The following is a 14,803-nucleotide window of genomic DNA, read 5'->3' as shown; positions in this document are numbered from 1 at the left end:
GTAACGTTAATTTAATAGTCTATAATTCAATGCTATCTTGCATACTATTACATTACGAACAATCAATACACGTATAAGGTTTTATCTGGTATTGAAATGATTCATAGCATTAATACTAATATTTAAGAAATACGTTGCTTCAACAATATGATAGTTTTTTTTTTGTTTGACCAGACGACTTTAATTTTAAACTGTATTTTGAATATCCAAAAATAACTGCAAAAAACATTAAAACTTCTTTACCCCATTAACTAGGGAAATATAATTTATATAGCAACATTAAACTTTGACGTTTGTAAAGATGCATATTAGAAAACGTCAAAGTTATTTTTTTCATACAGATAAAAAAGAAAAAAAAATAGAAAATTATTTTAGTCACATTGGATTAAAACAAGCTACATTTATTTATCTTTTACATATTTATTTTACACATTAGTCATGTGTTCAGATTGTTAAGATCACATTGTATTCCGTCGAAGGCTTAACCGCAAGATATTATTATCTGTGGCAAAGGCTTGTGTCACTTTTATTTCGTAAATGTTCGGTAGATGTCGCTAGCTCAATCAATCAGCGTCGTATTCATTTTGGGAAATTTGAAATATATTCGATACTAGTTAAAACATCATAATGTTATTATAATATTAAAGTCAAGTAAAAGCGTTTATATAAAGTAGAATTTTTTTTCTTGTTTAAATGAAACTATTTGTTTTCTACGCCTTAGTATATAAATTTAAGAACTAATTAGCTACTTGGTTTCGAACTTACACAGTTAACCAGTCTTGGTAAGTTTATAAAATATGTTAGGAACTAGGGAATTACATCACATTCTGTATTTTGATTTTTTTTTTTTAATTTTACTTTACCTACCAACGACCCTACGTACAAACGTATTTTAGTGTACCTAGTATAGAATTATGTTATCTGTGGTGTGACTTTTTACGAAGTACCCTCAGAATTGACAGATATTTTTAGACTCGTATTTTTTTATTAAATTGTTTTTTTTTATGTTTCTTACATAATATTTGGCTCAAGTTATGCGTGTAGATTGCGTGAATAACCTAACCTAAATCTAAGCTTGAAGCATGCTTCGACAAAAATTGGGTCACGCTCGCACCGGAAACCTTACCTCACATAAGAACTTCTCAAACTTTTAGTACATTTACAATGACCTAGGATTACGACCCCATGAGCATTTTGGTGCGTGGATTTGCCTATATTTTAATATATTTATGTAATGACTGAGTTTTGTAAACATAGGTTTTAATTATATGATACTAGCTAGCTGCGCCCCACGGTTTCAATCACATAAGTCCGTATTCCGTAGGAATATCGGGATAAAAATATGTTATTCCAGTTGTCCAGCTATCTACGTACCAAATTTTATTGCAATCGGTTCAGTAATTTTTACGTGAAAGAGCAACAAACACACACACATCCTTACCAACTATCGCATTTATAATATTAGTAGGATAGTAGGATTTTCTGTAGTGTTGGTAAATTTTAAATTTGATTTATTGTAGCGTAGTTTTTCATTGCTCATTTCCTTTTCCTCACCCTTCCCAGTCCATACCTTCTTTACAGTCATCAATCCTTTCCTTAACGCACTACCTCTGCGAATGTTTATGGGCAATGGTAATCGCTTACTATCAGGCAAACCACCAGCTCATTTTCCCGCTGTGACCTAAAAAAATCGTATGCGCAAAATTTTGAAAGAATATGAAAACCATTGAACCGTTTTTGTTGAACTGAACCGATGATAGTTGTTAAGTTTTAAACAATTACTTTGGATAGGGTTTACTTCCTTATTTTTTTGTAAGTATGGTAAGTGGTTAAGTGTAAGTATGGATGGATGTATGGATGTGGGTTCTTCTTTCACGCGTAAACTCCATATCGCACCTGTATGAAATTTGATACAGGGATAGATTATAGTCCGGATTACCACATAGGCTACTTTTTACACGGGTACCACGCGAGCGACGCCGCCGGTTGCAGCTAGTAAACAAATTAATATAAATATGCAACAGAATAACTTAGCAGGCTGGTGAAAAACGTTCTGCAAATTTAGCATTAAATATACATGTTTCACACCTATTGGAGTCAAGGTAGACTAAACACTGTAAATTATTAGTGTATTTTAGTATTGGATACAAAGATTTTGTGGACGTCATGGTAAATAGGTATCATTATTATAGCGTTTGTTTTGAACTGATCTCAAAAGAGAAGGAGGTAAATCGACTGCTTTTTTGTTCTTACTACATAACTTTTTACTAGGTAAACGGAATTTTATGATTCTTTTTTTATTTGTAAGCTGTTGCTAGTCATGTGGGTATTTGAATTTAGTTCTGACAATATGAAGGAAGTTCAGTTTTATGTTATAGATGTTTTTTTTTTTTCAGTTGGCGCCAGTTGCGTTACACAGGTGACACAGGTACGTTTCTCAATCAAATTCTATTTTAATAGAATTTTTGAGGTTGTATGTGAAATATTGTTTTTTTTTACGTTTATTATCCTACACCCACATACAGATAATAGGTTAAGGTTTTTATTAATTGAAGCTTTAGATCTAAGCTATTTAATTACATACTACAAAATAATACTAGCATTTGAACATCTTAAGAAGTATGAAATGCAAAAGTGACTGACAGACTGATAATGTAGGCATCCTCTATAAAAGGATCTTGTTAAATTCTACCCCCAGGTGGATAAAATGGAGAAAGAAGGATTGTGCCATGAAATTTATTTTTGTTTATTTCGAGAGTACTAAATATATACTAGCTAATATTATAAATATTTTGTGAATTTGTGAATAGTATTATATTATATTAATCCTACTTCCTTCCTACTATAATCCTACTAATATTATAAATGCGAAAGTTTGTAAGGATGTGTGTGTTTGTTGCTCTTTCACGCAAAAACTAGTGAACTGATTGCAATGAAATTTGGTACGTAGATAGCTGGACAACTGGAATAACATATAGGCAACTTTTTATCCCGATATTCCTACGGGATACGGACTTACGCGGATGAAACCGCGGGGCGCAGCTAGTATTTCTATAAAACTTACATTTTGGTATCGTTAATATATTGAACGGTAAATGATGAATTTTATTATAAAAGAGAGTACTTAATTAACATGACTGCCGTCTAGGCAAGTAAGCGAGTGCTAGGTAAAAGATTATGAGGAGTAAAATCTTTTTCAATTGTCTAAAACCCGTCTATCGTCTTTAATTTCTAAATTATTATTGCCTTCCATTTTCCCGCGTTTTCCACCTGCTAGCTGTCATTGTTACAAAGTGACGTCTGGGGAGCAAAGTCATCGAAGTAAAAATGATTTTGAAACAAAAGAAAAAAAACGGCGTAATTTTCGTGATCGTCCATTTTTCTTATTTTCACAAAACATTTTTTTTTTTTGTTATTGAAACAAAAACAATGAGAGAATGTTTTCTTGGACTTAGGATAATGTACAATCTATGTAGGTAGCACTTACCTATAATGGGTCTGCTAATTAGAATGGTGGGAGGCAGAATCGTTAAGATGTTTTTAAAATAAATATTGTAGCTTTATTGTCCCGGCTTATATAAACAACCTGTATTTTATTTCGATTTTCGGCCATTTTAAAAAAGGACTGTGTTTTTTGGGTTACTTCAGAGCTTTCGATTGGGTGCAGCGTTTTTATAATTCAATTTTTATTTGAAATCTGATGCCTCTCGTGTGGTTTTTATTTAAATTTGGTCAAGTTCTGACAATTTAAAAGCGGTTTAGTTCTCTCTCAAAAATTCCAAATGCATAAGATTAGATAAGTTTTTATGTTCATGAATATAATCATATTTTTTTCTACACATTCATTGTTTAAACTAGGCTATATATATATATAGTGTACTAGACACATGGGAGGCATCAGCTTACATATAAAAAAATAATCATAAAAATCATTTGGATCGATTTGAGGTTGTTTAAACAAAGTTGTTGTTACTCACACAGAACATGCTACAACTCATTTCTATTTCATCCCTTTTGGTTTAAGCATGATATTTAAGTCAAAAGGGCTATAAGAAATGACATGACATGATAAAAATGTCAAACATATAAATATAAAAAATGTTGAAACAATATCTGGATAATTATTTATTGTGCAAGAAGCTAAATTTTATTATATTAGTTACAGTAACGCAATATACCCTCTTCTTCAGTTATATGGTTAACATAAGCGTGTAACCGTGTCCGATATTTTTTATCAAACTTTAATTTTATTTTGAATAAAGTTAATTTAGCTGTTAGTCGCTACCTCGTGGAGTTGCTAACCAATCCTACTAATCCTACTAATATTATAAATGCGAAAGTTTGTAAGGATGAGTGTGTGTTTGTTGCTCTTACACGCAAAAACTACTCAACCGATTGCAATGAAATTTGGTACGTAGACAGCTGGACAACTGGAATAACATACAGGCAACCTTTTATCCCGATATTTCTACGAGATACGGACTGACGCGGGTGAAACCGCGGGGCGCATCTAGTGTTGCCATAAAAACGAAGGATCAATTTGACTGTAAGTTTTGTCTCTCCTTGCGTTTTTAACGGATTGACGTGATTCTTTGTTTTTCTTTGTATTTGACAGAAAATTGTTAAGAAGATTTTAAAGAATAGAAAATATTGATCACGAGGCGGGATTCGAACCCGCGTTTGCCAAACCGTAGTACGGTTGCTAAAAAATCTAATTTATAAAGCATTTCAATGGTATAAAACTAAAAATTTAATTAGAATATTGTTGTTATATACTTCCATTATAGTATAATTTAATCTTTCAGATTATTTGTGATGTTCTCGTATATTGAATAATGTACCTATACTTTATAATAAATTTTATTGTAAGGTATAAATTGCCTATTGCATAAAAATTTAAGACGTCCATTTGCCTACAGATTATTTAGGTAGCTATTACCCATCAGTAGTGTTTATTTATAATAACTACTAGCTGTTCGCCCCGGCTTCACCCGTGACACATACTTGTATATAACCTATGTCATTCAGTGAAGATGCAGATTTCTAATGGTGAAATAAATTTTGAAATCGGTCCATTCGGTCATCGGTGGTTTTTGCGCGAATACTTTTCAAACATACAAAAATACAATAGTTTCCACTTTGTACATTAGTATAGATTAAGTACTTAATCTGTAGAATAGTGGACGGGTGATATTTTTTTCATTATAAATGGTAATGAAATTATGAGATTCTATATTAAAATATTGTCTCAAATATATTTGACGCATTACAAGTAAACAAAGTAGTATGTATATAAAGCTCACGTGACTAACTGACCGTTTATAAATTTAGATAATAAACTGGAACAGATTTAAATTCTCATTCAATTGAATAGCGTTCGGATATGTTAGGTGGTGGTCACTGCAGTGATATTGAATGTATAATTCAATTGTTGCGATACGTTAGTTTCAAAATTGATAATTTTACAACATTTAGTCGTATAATATAAAGGAAAGGATAAGGTTATTTAGGTTATTTACTTATTGAAATTGTTTTAAAAACAACTAAATAAAAGAAACACGAGATGTCTGGTCTAATTTACGTTATTTTTTAGATAACTGTGATGAAATATTCCTTCAACTTAAAATCTTAACCGTTTCCACAGCCCACGTCGAAATCGAATAAAAAAAAAACACACGTCAAAAACTGCCGCCAATTTCCAAGCGCGCCAATACCGAATTGGCGGGCTGTCCCCCCACGAATGCAGCTGCGTTGCCAAGGTCAGTGCTATTGTGGAGTGCATTGCCCAAAGTGCACGACCAAATACGTAGTACGTACACAGTATTACAGTCACGCACACGCGCGCAGTGGATGCATGTGTGCATCTGTAAAAAGTGGCCGAATTGTGCGTCAAAGATTATGGAAGAATATGCGACTTAAACAAATACAGATATTAAAAAAAAAATATAATTTATTTTTTTCGTCTTGTATTGACACAAATCAAATTAGACATCTGGTGTCATCCTTTAATTATTATCTGTCACTTTCATTATTATTCTTGAAGTCAATGAATCTATCTGTATATATTATATAAATGGATAATACAAATAATAATTAAGAATAAAGATCGCGAGACATGCTATTAAGATGTAAAATTTAATTCATCATCAAAAAATTTTGATACAATATCGTATAGCTATACTGCTTCATAAGAATTTTAACAACATTATTGAAATGAAAGGAAGTAGTAATTCATAGTAATAATATCATAGTAATAATTCATAGTAATAATAAATTTTGCACTTACCTAATATTTTAATTTAGTCAACAAACGGAACTCAAGCAATTAGGTATAACGCAATTTATTGCAAAGTAATAAAACGTGTCACGATTCTCCGAGGAAACCCTTAACTCGATATAATTGTCCTCCCAGAGGCTCGTAAATTGAGCGTAATACATTACATTGTTTATCATATTTAATCTTTGCCCTTGAAAATAAAACAATAAACAACCCCGAATTACACACATACACACATACACGTCGCAAGTAAGTCAAGAGCAAGTGAGTAAGGTCATGGTTAACTCTGACATTCGGCTGTTTTCGGTTTCGTTCGTCTGCGCTTGCGCACGTTTTCTTTTTATGCCGCGGCAGGGCTTTGTTGGGCCTTTTTGTACGATTTGTATTTTATTATATTATGTACTCTGTTGAGCTTAGAAAGGGGCCGTGTTAGAATATTGACACACCTACTAAACATGTTTTGGTTGGAGTTTTGTAATGATGAATTCAATTTCTTTGCAACTCATATAACCGTTTTGATGAAATTTCCTGTGCTTGTTTAAGTTTTTTAGTTTTTAATAAATTTTATTTAGTAAATTTGATATCTATTCTTTATCTACGAATGGGTGATCTAGTGAATGTATAACTATTTTTATATACATAAACAAAATATTTTCACTTCAGTTAAGTACATATTTCACAGATTATGATTTAAAATCTATGAGAAAATAGATTCTGGATAGTGCTTTGGTGGATACTTTTACTTCGAAACTTAAATCTGAATATCAAGCTTATTTAATACTAGCGGTCCACTCTGCCTTCGCCCGTGGTACATAAATAGCCTTTCTCAATAAATGGGCTATCTAACACTGAAAGAATTTTTCAAATCGGACCAGTAGTTCCTGGGATTAGTGATAATATTAGTAGTTATAATATTAGTATAGATAACTATAAATGAAGTTAATATTGCAAAAGAAAATCGCGTCTTGTTTACGACTCTTCAATTTCAGTTTATAAATACACTTCGCTTTTACTCTCGACAAAAATGCCCACGAAATTGAGCCCGGTTCCAGACTGGTTTTGGCGGCAATCACGAATCCTGCGCCATCTTGAATTTTTACTTTTTTTTTGAAACCTCAGCCTTGAACGCAATTGCTACAGCCCGAGGACACGAATACTGTTCAAAAACGAAATTATTTCAATAAGTACGTTATATTGCGGTTATGGTTTTTATGCATTTTCGGTTAACATGTCTGAATTTTTTGTATACACCGTGACAGTTGGTGGATGTGCTGTCAAATTATCGTATAACTTTTGTCATATATTTTCACGAGAAAATTGGGTTTTGAGGTTAAGAGTATAATGCGTTTGACGTAATAAATTAACCGGTTATTGCGGTTTCTTTGTGGACGTATGCGTAGATCGTATAAATATAAACTGTAATTTTAACTTTTTAGATGTGTTATGAATTACTGTGTCATACTACATTTATTTTTTTACTGTAACAGGCGCAACCCGCCCTTTCTGTGATGAAAGAAAGTAATGTCATTGTAAGTATAAAATTATAGGCACAGATAATAATTTTATACTATAATATACTATATTATTATAGGTATGTCAAGTCTAGAATACGGTATCTATCTATTGTTATAGTTAAAACCATTTGTGACCATTGGGTGAAAATTTTGTGAAATTAGGTTTCAAATGTGAAAATATTGTTATATAAACTATTAGTATTATTTCGGAATAGTTTAATAGATGTTACTATACATATAAACCTTCCTTTTTGAATCACTCTACCTATTAAAAAAACCTATTTAAATCCGTTGCATAGTTTTAAAGATTTAAGTATACATAGGCACAGAGAAAGCGACTTTGTTATATACAATCACAACAAGGATGTAGTGATAATTATATAAAAGTTACGTATACTATTATATGAAAGGTACGTACATTTGTCTCGTTAAATATATACTTATTTTTTCTTAAATAAAATACAGATGCTTTTTGTTTTTCATAATTCATATTTAATATTCAAAAACTTAATTTGTTGTTTTATTTGTTGAAATATTAGGTATCTACCTAAGTATAATAAATCTTCGCCTGTGGTATATATATAGTCAATGTCACTCAGTGGAGCTGCAGCTTTCTAACGGTGAAAGAATTTTTGAGATCGGCCCAGTGGTTTTTGCGTGAAAACGTTACAAACATGAAAAAATACGCAAGTGTTCTCTTTATAATATTAGTGTACATATAAGGGATAAAAAGTTGCCTATGTGCTATTCCAGTTGTCCAGTACCAAATTTTATTGCAATCGGTTCAGTAGTTTTTGCGTGAAATAGTAACAAACATACATACGCACGCACAGTACATCCATCCACAATCTTTCACATTTATAATGTCAGTTTATTTATAACGTAACATAACTAACTTTTTAATAAGCTTTGCCCGTAAAATATTTGTAGGTACATGTCGAAAGTTAGCCTAGTGGCAATTACAAGGAATTTCACGAGAATGCTCTTGACCCGTATATGAATTAAGAACTTTAATATACAACTGACCCACCCGCCATTTTGCACTTTATAACTGTAAAAACATCACTCGTCATTAGTGAGACGCTGCATATTACAAAATGTATGTAAAACACTCAAGGAACATCGAAAATAATGGCTTTTTCGTAATACCCATATCCTTTTACTTACCATTATCAGTCCTTTCCTTTTTACCTCTCGTCAATACTTTCTTACTTCCTTTTTGATTTGTTGTCGGCAATCTCTTTGTAGAGGCGTTATGTCTGCAATTGACCTTACGCTTCTACAAATGTTCATGGGCGCTGGTAGCGTTTACGTTCAGGCGACCCACCAGCTCCATTGCCGACGTTGACATAAAAAAAAAACTCAAAATCTCCAGTGTGGAAATTAAGGACTGTTTAACGAATTTTAAACGCGATTCATTATATTATTAACACGACGTTTCGAACGCTTAAATCCGTTAAAAAGTCTTTACTTTCTAAATACTCGCATAAAATCAAGCACAAGAAAATACTATCTCCAGTTTGGATCAATTATTATTGGGATTGTTGAGGAAGATAGATTCGATTATGACTGTTAGAAGTAATTTGTTTTTATATTGTGCATGTTGTTTCATAGGTATATTATTTACGAAACTAAATAATGCATGTACGGCACATGTAGTGATTAAATATAGTTAATTTTCGTTAAGCTACATCACAGTTAAGTATCATTAAATTATGTTCAGTGGTTTTCGAGGGTTAGAGATACCTAACAAACACGCATACATTCGGACCTATGTTCTTACAAACTTGCGTTAATAATATTAGTAGGATTCTACTATTAAGGACTTTAAAATCGATTCAATAGCTTTTAAGTTTCATCAGTTACTTTCAGTTTGGAAATTAAACTTTATATTTATTCACGAAGGTTTTTATTCGGGGTTATTCAAGTACCGTCAGCAAATAAAGCTGTGGACAAGGCGATCCAATAATAACGGGAACGTCAATGGTCTTTTTGTGTCAAATGTCATTTGAAATATACGATTTACTACCGTTTTGCATATAGATAACGGTATTTTTTGCTTGACTCATATAATTTTTTAATGATATGTCACGAATTAACAGCAACTTTCACAATATGCTGAGTCGCTCCTACTATCTTTTGGATCGCATCTAATGTCACTGTTTGGGTACAGAGTTCGATAAAATAATTAGATTTTTTTTCGATTGTTACAGAGTATTACAAATTGGATCTTTTGTTCGATTTATATATTTATTATGTATCATATATGGGCAAACTTATGCCAAGATTATGGCAATACATGTGCCTAGCTGTCAGGAAATGTGTGATAAAAGAAAATAAAACAAAACAAATCAACAAATGAAAGAAATTTATTGTATACAGGTTTTAAACATCCTCCCACAATCTTACTCCTGCCTAACCAGCCATTTCGTTACGATATTAACGTAAAATATAAATGTCTTAAGGTAAAAGTATTACATAATATGAAAAACATTTTTCCACTTCAAACGATTACGCAAGGTACAGAATCATACGTAAGAAAGGGTACACAGTTGTGTAGCTATAATTCCGCACTAGTAGAATCAACTCATAAGTCGCCAGGCGACTGCGATTTTGGACGTCATTACAATTTTCAACATTTCACAAAATGTCAGTCGAATCGTAAGCTTAGCTTTCCAAAGACGATTTTACTAAAAATTTGACTAGATTCAATACAAATGATAAGCCAATCCTGTCGCCAATTCTGTCAGTGTATGAAAATACTAACCATCACTATTGTTACTGAGGAAGTGAACGATATATATCTATAATAAAATAATCGAGTCGCCGCGGGAGCGAGTGATATCTGTAAACTAAACAATAATAAAAACTAAAGGAACAAAAATAACAAAAAAGGCGTGTAATGTATATTGAAAAAAATATTCCATTAAACTTGTACATACTCAATAATTAAATAACAATATTATAATTTGATCTTGTTAGTTCCTTTTTTGTTATAAAATATTTAAAAAAAAAACATGAGCTTTCAACAGTTCTACCTTATACATTGGTCCATTACCTAACTCATATTTCTATCCAATCACAACTAAAATCTTTTTTTTTTTACAAAAGACAACATTCAAATGAAGAATAAGTTCCCCAGCAATGTGATGTGATACTTTAAGCGTTTATCAAATAAATACACCATGAAAATATCTTGAATTTTTTTACACTATACGTTCAATAAAGTTAACATTATATTTAATATGTCTAAAATTAAATGCTTTGTGTTGTACATAATTTTTCAACGTGGCATCATTGCACGTCCGACGTCTGCCACTTGCGTTACAAAAAACGTTTCATCTCACGATTATTCTAATGTATAAAGTATTGTAATAATAGTACAATAATTTTCGTTTAAAATTAATTTTCTAGAAATACATACAGATATAAATGGAAAACAATTAGTGAAGCTTACATTTAGAAATAAACATAACCTTACGTGTCGTTCTACAACCGGAGACGGGCTACAATGATTCGCACTTTGAATTATCTTCGTTTGAAAAACGACATTCCTATACAAGATACAGTCACACAAACAAACAACATGTGTTTACGAATGCTTAGAAATAAGATCTGGCAATGTCTTTTAAGAATTGATAGAGTGAAACCGTTTGCTCTTTTTGGTTCACAACGGTCTGGTATTTTTAAACGTTCGAAAGTGTATTAGGAAACTCTTGTACGCGCCTTGCTTAGCAAATTGCGCGGGAAAAGATCTGTTCGAAAAAAAAATACACAGAGCGTAGTAAAACAAAAGACAAGTACTATATTACAAACGAGTTTCATTGAAAAATGCGTATAGGGATAAATGATTGCACACAGTAACCACCTCGTCGTCTATCAATTAAATTTTAATAAAAAATGCAACTTCCATTCATTGTCTTTTTGTTCTTAGAGCGGCCGATGACAGCTCAAGACTAAACCTAACCCTTATTGATTTTAATGCGAAAAAAAATTAACAAAATATTAAACTCCTACCGCCTAACTATTAATCGAATGTTACATTACGATATTAACTAAAATCCTTAAAAACTATGTGGAAAAATGATTGAACAATATACAATAAACGATTCACTAATAAACCAGTGACCTCTGGCGGAGAAACAAACGTGTCGCTTTGAAAATTGAATTTGGAACGGTACGAGGCGTAACGTTAAAGGAGACAAGAAGAAGCTAGCGTTTATGGAGATCACTGTTAATAACATTTACTGTAAGGCGGCGTATACCATTTGTACAGACCGACCAGCGCTAAAAGCACTAGGCATATTCTACATATCAGTCGCAATTCTCTTTTAATCGCATTGAACCCCAAACACTGCTCAAAACAATGACATGTATAACATCTCAATATAATATTATAATATAATATAAGGTTATTTAGAAATAAAGCCACTTAAAAATTAACTAACGTTACAAAATAAGATTAAACAACATAATGATTTGTTCCCGATGCGCGAAGTATTTATATTATAATTAAAAAAAAAATCTATTAACATTCTAAACGGAATGTTTATTAATATCTACATTCTCTTTGCAAATTGTCCCATCCTATTACCTGTACAAACTTATACAAAATAACGCTTAGCTAACAACGAATGTGTAGCGTCACACACACAGAGACGTGTACGTATAAAAAAATAATTGTTCGCTTTTTTAAATTTGGAACATGGAACGAAGAAAAAAATGCCGCGAAAATTTGACACGTTTTGTACTGGAAAAGACTTCTCTGTTGCCATACACGAAAAAAAAAAATACATGTAGTATTGTTTAAATGTTAAAATACGAGATTTTCGCGTATTTAATTTCTCCTGATGTTTCTGATAATGCGGTCTGGTGGGCTGTATTAAACACGCATAAAACGTTAAAAATGTGAAATATAAATAAAAAAGGGCTGATAAAACATGATCTCGACTAGTAAAATTTTGAATATAAAATTTTTTTGTTGATTTTTCTATAGAGCCTGATGTCGACATCTCGGCATTGGATATGTATGGTGATTCGGATATTTTTTAAGTCCCCAATCAAATAAACAATAATATGCTCCCCTCCAAAGAAAACGTAATCTATGTCGAAATGTCGAGTCCGGTTCTTATCCTATTTTTACATCACTCGTGGTCTCCGAAGAAAAAATGTACGACAATAATTTTTTTTTTAACTTGTATATAATATATGTATAATTTAGTTACATACACAATACAAAGATTTCTTAATTTTGTTGAGGCTCACATTTACACATAACTTACTAAGTAGTCGTATGATAGTTTATATTCAAATATTATTTACCTAACATGTCGGAGAGCGTATACATTTTCACATTTCATACCTCCATAATATATTTTCGATTGAACACCAAAAAATGTCACAAATTTGAAGATATCAATTTTTTTGAGGTTTTTTTTTGCGCTAATTTTTAAAGTCGACAAGAATATATTAATGATTATTCATATTTTTGTATAGTCGATAAAACATTTAAAACTTGGACCATGAAAAATAAGAATTTATCTCCTTAAGGTACAATAATAGTACATAAAATATATATATACATATATAAGTTCACTAGTATGTATGTACGCGCATGATGGCCGAAGGGCCGACGCAAACCGCATCCGTAATACCTAAATATCACATTCAGTAATATGGAAATCCACGTGCTAGCTTACACACAGTTAAAATTACTATTTTTTACAAAATAATAATTGCACATACGTCCGAACTTAGCTTTCGTCGAAGCTCACAGAAGTGTGTCCGTCCCTCTCTCGCCTGCCGTTGCCCGTGCGACGGAGAGGGACAGTGTGATCGTTCCCGCCGTAGCTTATAATTTCATTCAATATATTACCTATCTAATTATAAAAACACCGCACAAAACTTGCGATAATTCACTTAATAACATTTACACTCATAGCTAGCTTTATAATTAATTTGTTACATTGTTTTTTATTACTTAAAAATATTTAAATAGTTGATTTCATAACATTAACTTTTGGTTGTCTTTTACTTAAAACAATTTCAAAAATCGAGGCATTCGGATTTGGGTGAATTTCGGACAACCTGTTGGAGCGAGTCGCAGTGCCATTCCGCGCGGGACCGCTCCGGACCAGCTAGGACCAGCCCGGACCAGCCCGGACCAGCCCGGACCAGTCCTGACCAGCCCGGCCCCTGTGCGGCGCGCGGCATCGCACTGCGCCACACGATACAACCCAACGACCTACCTGTCACGGGCGACTAAACTATTCAATTGTGATTGCATTAGTAAAGCTGTGTATTGAACTGGTTGTGACATAGGTAACTATTGTGATATTTGGTGAACGCCGGGGGAAGCGGGAAAGCAATCGAGTAAAAAGAAACTTTATTGTCACTACAACAGTAGGCGCCGAGCTACCGGCTACGGAATGTACTTATTACTACCGCGGAACAGAGAGCGCGGGAGGCCCGCTCCGGCCGTCCTTCGATCGTAAATCATTCAAGAAATTTACCAATACAACGTATTTATTGAAAACGAGGTACAGTTTAGTAACCGAAAATGAATTCCATAATGAGGGTAGTTCGAGATGAACTAACGTGAAACGCGCGTACGATGGGTACACGGTGACTCGCACAGAACGCTATTCACCGGGAAGGGAGCGAGCGGCCCGCGGGGCGACTGCGCAGCGCGAGCCGAGCGCTCTCTGCGGGGAGCGGGGTCGCGGGGCGGGGGCGGCCGTCCGGGGCCGCTAGCCGGCGAGCGGCGCGGGCTAGGCGGGGTGCGGCGCGGGGTGCGGCGCGGGCAGCGGCGCGGGATGCGGCGCGGGGTGCGGCGCGGCGGGGGGCGCGGGCGGCGAGCGCGGCGCGTCGGGCGCGGCGGGCGGCGTGGGCGTGCCGTTGCGCGGCCGCAGCTTGTCGGCGCGCAGCCGTTGCACCGCCTCGCGCATCTCGGCCGCCAGCTGGTGGTCCGAGTCCAGGCGCGGGCGGCGCGCTGCCGGCTCGTCGTCGGGCT

Source organism: Zerene cesonia, chromosome 29 (assembly GCF_012273895.1).
Source record: "Zerene cesonia ecotype Mississippi chromosome 29, Zerene_cesonia_1.1, whole genome shotgun sequence".
Lineage (NCBI taxonomy): Eukaryota > Metazoa > Arthropoda > Insecta > Lepidoptera > Pieridae > Zerene > Zerene cesonia.
Note: the sequence above shows the minus strand (reverse complement) of the source record.